The sequence below is a fragment of the Microplitis mediator genome, chromosome 7 (assembly GCF_029852145.1).
Source record: "Microplitis mediator isolate UGA2020A chromosome 7, iyMicMedi2.1, whole genome shotgun sequence".
Taxonomy (NCBI): Eukaryota; Metazoa; Arthropoda; class Insecta; order Hymenoptera; family Braconidae; genus Microplitis; species Microplitis mediator.
In genome coordinates, this window is record NC_079975.1 from 5621235 (window position 1) to 5629918 (window position 8684).

Genomic DNA, 8684 nt, shown 5'->3' on the forward strand with positions numbered 1-8684 from the left:
AATAAAAGTTGATAATGAAATAAAATTTTTTTTGACATTTTCTTGAAAATTCTCGAGATGATAAAACAAAAAAATCAAAAAATTATAAGTATAATGCCAAAAATTGAAGCTAACTAAATGAGCTTCAGAAGAATTTTTGATGATAATGCACTATATGTTTTGATTTGACGTTATTTAAAGATACCTATGCATATATTCAAACTATCGGACCAATGGTATTCCGGACCCTATTCGAAAAATTATGATAGATTATGGTTTTAATGCTCGAAAATTCTAGCATAAGGACAAAGGCGATAATTTGCTTTCAATAAAATCTACTAATAAAATATTCTAAGATTAAAATTTGATTGTGATATATCACAGTGTCATGCTTGAAATTAGTACTAATATTTGAAATAAAAAGCCTATTACAATATCAAACGACGAGTAGATATAGAAAATATTATCATCATAACTAATGTTAATCTTGTTATTGATATATCATATCATTTATACACTGTCGGTAAAACAAAATTGTATATACCCATTGAATTGAGATGTTTGGATTTTATAAGTGTCACACTGCGATAATATGAATTTAAGTAGCTCCATGAATTTACTAAGAAGTTGGAGAACTAATGCAATAGCAAAATTTCATTAAATGAATGGTAAAATAAGTAATTTCAGTAATCCAGGCATATGTATAGGCATGAAAATTAAAGCTTATTTGAAGAGCTTTCAGATGAATTTAATATAAAGTCGATAAGTTATCACATTCAAAAGATATTGAAGGAAGAATAAGTAAAAATATGAATTTTTGACATTTTGAAAATTTTGAAATGCTATAACTTCTAAACAAATCGACCGATTGAGCTCATTTTCAAACTCGAACATGGTAGTCACGCACAAAATACGTAGACTAAGTTTTAAGGTGATCGGTTCGAAATTGTGGCTATAATCAAAGTGAAAACCTGCATAAAATTAGCTTTTATAATATTTTGTAAATGTTCAAAACCATTTATCTATTATGAAAAATGGTCCAATCAATGAGCTGTATAGTCAAAATTGTAGGCAATCGAACGAGCTTTTACATAGAACAAACGAAAATAAGCTATTTCTTTCCGTTTAGAAGTTACATCCAGTTAAAGCGGCAAACAAATTTTTTTTGAAAATTTTACAAAATTTCAATTGACCATAACTTCTAAACTTATTGGCCGAATCAGCTCATCTTCGAACTCATCCAAGGTAATCGTCCATAGAATAAGTTTACTCAGTTTCATTAAGATCGGTGTAGAATTGCGGACGCTATCGTTGGAGAACGGCGCGTTATATTGTATATATATATATATATGTATATATATATATATATAAATACATATATAAACTTTTCAAGTGAATGTATTTCCTGACTCAGCTCGCCGAGCTGAGTTTAGGGGTAGCAAAATTTTTCGAAAATTCCATCATGAGGACAAATACAATAGTTAGATTTTTATGAAATCTACTAAAAAAAAATTTAATTTTTATAAATTTTTAGTGACCAAATTTGCCTCTTACATAGAGAAACGGCCGAAAAATATGAAAAAATAATTTTTTCGGAAGTTTCGGCTGGTCCATTTTGCCCCAGGTGTTATGCATAGGGCTAGAAATGTGGAATTATAATAATTTTTTTTTAATTTGACGATAAAAATATGAAAAAATCATTTTTTCAAAATTTTGGGTTTGTCCATTTTGCCCCAAATGTCATGCGTAGGGGTAAAAATGCGCAAACATATCGGATTTATAGTAATTAGTCGAAAAAAAAAAAATTTTTTTTTTGGTCAAAATTTTAGGGGGGCCGCTCTGCCCCATGGGGGCCGCTTTGCCCCACCCTCCCCTACATAATGCATCAAATATTGCAGCCATTGTTTCATTTTATCTTGCAGGTTTCAATATATCGTTCAACAAAACATTATATAATTAAATAATTTGTTTCTATGAATATTTGCATTATTTGTCGTGATGAATATTTAAAAAACAATTATCCGAGTATTTACTACGTAGCTGGAAAAAATTTAGATCTAACGAGATCAGATAAGATTAATGGAAACATAATTTTTTTTTTTTAATTTTAGATCTACACGGCAGAAATTTATGGTAACAATTCCAATATAATATGGGAATGGTTCCCATAACGTATCGCGGAAAAAAATTGTATTTTTTGTAACCAAAATATTGTAGTAAACACTTGTAATAGCGAGTGCTCCATATGTGGTAAAAGATACTTCATAAATAGTACTGATTTTACTACATGTGTGGTTGAGGTTATTCCAAGTGAGAGTTGGCATTTCTTTACTTCAACTTGTAGTAACCTCAACTACTGCTGCTGTTATCTAAAATTTTTTTTCCGTCATACACGGAGAGAAAGGTCAAGTAAATATGCTTATGCAGCATAGTAATAATTACATTACTCTATAGTTTGTGTCACGCCGCTCTTACGCTCTAAAACCAAGTGTGTAGTCAAAATTAACACACTTCCCAAATAACATTAAAACGCCATAAGCAATCTATAGATATTTAATACACCGTGAAACGTGTTTTAAATGACTACGAAAAACCATAGTTTCGCTTATGGCCTTAAACAATAGGGTGAACCAAAAAAAACAACCAATTGAATTTATGTTCTTAAAAAGGACCTATATATCGAGAAAAAATTCTTTCATTGGGCAAAATTTCGAGCTCAATTTTAAAAGGTGTCGGTAGCTATTTGAAATTTCCCATTTAAATAACATGCGAAAAAATTTTTTTTGATTAAAAATATCATAACTTTTGAACCATGTGAGATGAAAATTCGGCTCTAAAATATTCTTGTATGGCATTAAATTTTCTTTAAAAAAAGTCCTGGGAGTCAAATTTGTAAACTTGATATTTCGTATACTAACAGGCTATCAAAGTCTAGAGTAAACAGAATCATACAAATTTAAGGCTCAAATGGCTACCGACACCTTTTAAAATTGAGCTAAAAATTTTGCCCAGTAGGAGAATTTTTTTCTCGATATATAGGTCCTTTGTAAGAGGTAAATTCGATAAGTTGTTTTTTTTGGCTCACCCTATTAAACATAGAACACATTTAAGGTAGTTCACTCGCGACCTATAGTGTGTGCTATTGCTTACTCTTTTACTCGCTAGTACTTCCTCTTTTACTTGATATTGCTTACTCGCTTTTTCTCGTTTTAAATTGTGAGACAGATTCCTCTGAATATTTATAACTTTTTTACTAATCGGTAGTATGATTATTTAAAAAAATTTGAAAATTTGAAAATTTCTTATCTGTTGTCCCTTAGTTTTTGGAAAGATTCTTAAGCAGAATAATTTGAAATACACGTGAAAATGTGATTTTTTTTTTGGTTAGTCCGAGCTACTACAAGTTAATTGTGTGTATTTTGATTATCAATATCTCGCTTTACAAACGGTAAAAAATTGTGATTTTTTAAAATTACATGCAGGACATTTACCTTGAAATCATATTTCAATTACATGAAATTCTCATGAAAAGTCGGTTTGCGAGTGAACTACCTTAATATGTGTTAAAATAATACACTTGTAACACACTTTGGTTTTAGAGTGTATACGACTGCTTATACAAACTATAGAGTAATGTAATTATTACTATGCTGCATAAGAATATTTACTTGACATTTCTCTCCGTAGTAACCGATCTTTTCGAAATATCGATTACAGGAATGGCACCCATACAAATTATGGTAACCATTACTACCTATATAGATCTCATTCCTTTACGATATGGGAATAGTTCCTATGAAATTATGGTTATAATCCCTATTTATTATAGTAATCGTTCCCATACTGTTATGGTAACCGTAACTATATAATATATATCCAATTTGTAGCAAAAATAAATTTAAAATTAATTCGAGATTAAATAAAAAGTAAAAAATATTTTTTTACTCCTTTTTTAATGTCATTCAACTTCAACTACAATATTTTTTTTTCTTCTGAATATAGAGCTAGATATAAATATGAATTATTCTCTCTAGACCTCACTCAGAACAAAATGATTTAACAAGCTTTCCACACGTTTGCATTATTTTCATCGTGTATGTTATCAGTTTTTCCCTTAACGACATGTACATGATCTTGAAAAAAACTGTAATCAAAAAATTCTCTTCAATAATTCCTATTGATTAATCGGTACTAACGACTTGATCAATTAAATACCTTCACAAACCTATAATTTTTTGTTTATTAAGTAAAAACAGACTATCACCTAAAAAAATTTTTTTCAACATTTGAAATATAATGGTATCCCACAAAAGTTTATTCCTTTGTTTCATTTTGCTATTTTAATTCAAAGCTTGCAATTGGCCTTAATTGGATTTTCTTTCTATTGTACATCTGGATATGTTACATACAGTTCACGTGCTAAAATTAATGAATTCACTTTTGAGGTTACCAAATTTTTTTTTTTCTATAATTATCTAGAAAATTTCAAATAATTTTTTTCATTTTAATGCTTAATTTTTTTTTTATAAAATTTATTTAAAATTCTGTACTTATATAAAGTTAGAGAATCAAAAGCTTCAGAAGAAAATAGTAGAGGAGATCAAATGAAAAAATTTATAACATCTATTAGTCAAAAAAGTCATAAACTTATAATTTGACCTTTAAAAAAAAACATCATCATTATTTTCCATTAATAACTTTTAAATTAAACTTAACATTTATCTCTGCTTAACATATTGCATCAACTTTTATTTAAACTTCCCTAATTATCGAGTAAAACTTTTTTTATCTTTTTTTTTTTTTTAATAATAATAAATCAATTTTATTTATAAAAAAAATTGTTATTTTTATAAAAACTTGAAACGATAAAAATTTTTCTAAAACAATATTTTTGTGGTCGCTCTTGTGAACCCGAGTCAAAAAACAAATTCTAGTTTAGTCTTCAAAAGCGTCAATACCTTTGATGTTTTATTTGCCGCCCAGAAAGTAACTCCTTTAGTACTCAAAATCCTCAATGAGAACTATGAGGTGTAAATGCGAATAATTTATCGATTTTGAATAATAACTAAGATCTCAAAATTCTCAACGAATGAAAAGTTATATTTCAGACTTTTAAAAATTTTAGAAAGAAAAGGGAGGGGAGAGAACACGTCGAATGAGACTTTTGAGGTTTAAATGCGGATGAAATTATTCCTGTATGTTTTGAGCTTTTGAGGCTCTAATCCAGATTATGTTACTCCAGTTTAATCCTCAATGTGGTTAAATGGGTTGTAACGACTACTTTGAGACTAAACTAGGATAATTTTCTGTATTGTTGTCAATCTTAAAATTCTAAATTGATCTTCAAAAACCTCATTGAGAACTTTGAGACTTAAATCTGAATTTGTTTTTTGACTAGGGAACAGATTTTCTCTTTTTGATAACATGTTCTATTAATCCAGAATCTTCAAAGAACAAATTATTAAAACTTGAACACGATAGATATTTATCTTAAAGTGTGATTTTATTTAGCTTGACCTTTAGCGGGTCAAAGAAAATATTATTATACCTATAAAGATATTTTCACAAGGATTCAATCGTAATGTTATATATTTATCGATATAAATATAAAAAAAAATCTTCAGACCATCGATCAGTTTTCAAGTACAGTTTTGCTTCATTGTCAATTTTTAATTTTTACGTGTCGAATTTAGTTGCCAGAGACTAATGACCCATGATCGCTTAAAATTAGCCAGCTATCCCAAAGTATTTACATCATATATATTCATACTAAATATAAATATACAAAAATTCAATTTCGATCTAAATTTTAATAAGAAAGTGGAACTTTAATTTAGTTAAAACGTAAAAAAAAATCAGTTCATTTGGATTAAAACATATTTACATATTTACATAAAAATATGACGAATCAAATTTAAAATTTCATGTGTCACTTACTCACATAAAATCAATAAAAAAAATTCAAACCGCAAATTTCTAAAAAATTCCGTAACTTAGTACCGAAAAAATTTCCATCGAAATTTATTTTCAAGTCCATTATTTATTTATTAATTTTTTTTTTTATTTTTTTTAAGAAAAAAAAAGAATCGAACCGTAAAAATTCCTCGTTTACATGAGTATTTATTTTTGAAATAAAAATTGAGTCTCAAAAACATGAGTGAAATTCTCTATATGACATTCGTGGTCATACGAGTGGTCCAATTGACATATAGATTATAATTATTTAATTATATAATGAAATAAAATATTAATGGATTAGTACTATCGACAAACGGAACAAAAAACTAAATTATTCATCTATTATCGTTATCATATATATATATATATATATAAATTCCAATGGGAAATATTAACCTCGGTACACACCATGTTATGATTAAGTTACACGCAATTTGTCATTCAGGAATATCGCGTGCCACCACCGTGTATACTAACGCCACGTGGATAACGTATGAAAACTCGAGTAAATAATGTACAGTAAAATGTAACAAAACATTTATCATTAATTATTTAAATTTTATTTCAACAACTTTTTAGTAGAACAAAAAAAACAAAAAAAAAATAAAAAGTCAATCCTAAATAATAAATCATCTGACGATAATCGATGGACTGATTCTTTATAAAACGAACTACGAATATTACAAAAATCTAAAAAAAACCTATTAAATAATGAATAAAAAAAATTTCTTACCCTAACGAGTCATCGAGAAATTTCCATGGCTTAAAAACTACCCAATGAAAAACACTTTATAAATTAACGCACACAAATGTATTTTATAATGTCACGCATTTGAAACTTTGTAAGTTTTTTTTATGATCACCAGTTTAATAAAACTCGATTTTATTTTTCTGAACAGTTAACAGTAACGATTAATAATATAACTGAAGGATTAATATTAAAATTAAAAAATTTTAAATTTATTACAAGTCAGTAAATAAAAGATAAAACAGTTATAATTAGTGGTAAATAAAGTTAAAGGGGAGGTGTGGCGTAGGATATATAAAAGACGTGTGTTTAGGGGAGCGTATAGACGCCGAGCGCGTCAGTAAAACGCGTTCGCGATGCAACCCACCCGCACGGCACACTGAGGGTAGAAACGTGGTTGCCCTCGCGACGCAATCGCGGCACTTCGTCAAGACTCGAGTACATTCGGCCTCGGGTTACCCAAACCGGTGTACTACTACTGTAGTACGATACACAACAACCGAGGTCTGATATGAGGGGAATAACTATATAAAAATACTCCTTATATATGTATATATATAGTCTGTTACGTTTGTACAGTAGTGAAAAGACTGTGGCTATGAGTACAGTTAAATGACTTGAGTTGAGTTTAGTTTAGTTTTGTGTATGTGTGTGTGTGTGTAGAGGGGTGGGGGTGTGTGTGTGGATGTATATGTATAGAAAGTGACTGAGCGCAATGGACGGAGGAGAAAAAGCACATGAAGTAAATATAAAAGTGGGGACCGGCAAAGCTTGCGAGAGTTTTACGAGCAGGAAGTGGAGAAAGGGAGATAAAGAACTGAGTGTCTGTAATTGTAAGCTTATAACGACCACTATTGCGAAGGCTCACTCGGTATATAATGTATGTTGTCTAACTAGTTACGTCGTCATGACGATGTTAACTCAAAAATACACATGAGGAATACACGTTATATGCAGATACTTCCTCAATTAATATGCACTTTTATTTTTCATTACTTTTTTTTTTGTCTATATTAAAGTATTAATGTTTTAAAAGATGGACACATTACTATTTATAGCAGTTTAAAAAAAAAATTTATTAACGTTTTGTAGCAAAAAAAATTATTTCGTTGTAATTAATTATTACGAATAGTAAAGTTAATTATTGGCAATTTGTTTGTTTTTGAGTAATTTATGATTTGAGTTTTTTTTTTTTTTTTTTTTAATTTTGTCAAAAAATTTTTTGTAATAATAAAAAATAATTATAAAATGAAAATCATTTTGTCTATAATTATTTAAAAAATAACGGAGCAAAACGCGATACCTGGGGTACAATGGGTCATCTGAACAAATTTTGTTAAAAATTTAAATTCTGTTTTTATTCAAAATTTTTTTCCGATTAGTATAAATTCTCAAGTAACGCGAAATATTTAGAGGCGGGAAAAATTTTTCTGCAACAAAAATTATTATATTATTATAAATTTGCTCATATGTAAGATAGACAAACCCGACTATGTATAGCAATTAAAAGTATCACGAATAAATAAAAAATGTTTTTAATGACTTTTTTAAGTAAAATTAAATTTAAGAAGATCAGTTCAAAATATGGAGGTAAATTCTGTTCACTGCGCAAAAGCAGAAAGAATTACTCGCTACCCTTATCCGTCTTGCCCCGTTCCCCTATTTATTCCTTACCAAAAAAAATTGTATTTTATTACTTATCACAAATTATTAAATATCAATTGAATTACTAGTTATTATTTAATTTATCAACAAGTTCTTGATATGTTAAATTGATATTGTCGATGGTAAAGTTATAAATTAATGGAAAAATTCCATCGTATATTTTTTTATTGAACAATTTATATATTTATTAATTGAAATACTTTTATTATTCATTCAATTGTTATCGATTTTTTGTGATATTATATTATAAGTTTATTTATGTATCGACATAATAACAACAATACTGATAATAATAATTGTATTATTAATATTTTTTTTATAGTTGACTATAACT

At 28.1% G+C, this 8684-nt stretch overlaps 1 protein-coding gene across 2 annotated transcripts in view; it reads right to left on the reverse strand.

The window, feature by feature from the left end:
- The window catches only part of LOC130670906 (small conductance calcium-activated potassium channel protein), a 152591-nt gene extending 145514 nt beyond the window's left edge, over positions 1-7077 (reverse strand). The window contains exon 1 of one of the 2 annotated variants that reach the window (XM_057474528.1): positions 6671-7077. The gene's annotated coding sequence lies outside the window, so the exon portion shown is untranslated. The remainder of the gene's footprint in view (positions 1-6670) is intronic. The other variant, XM_057474529.1, reaches the window with a different exon arrangement.
- Positions 7078-8684: the final 1607 nt, after the last annotated feature.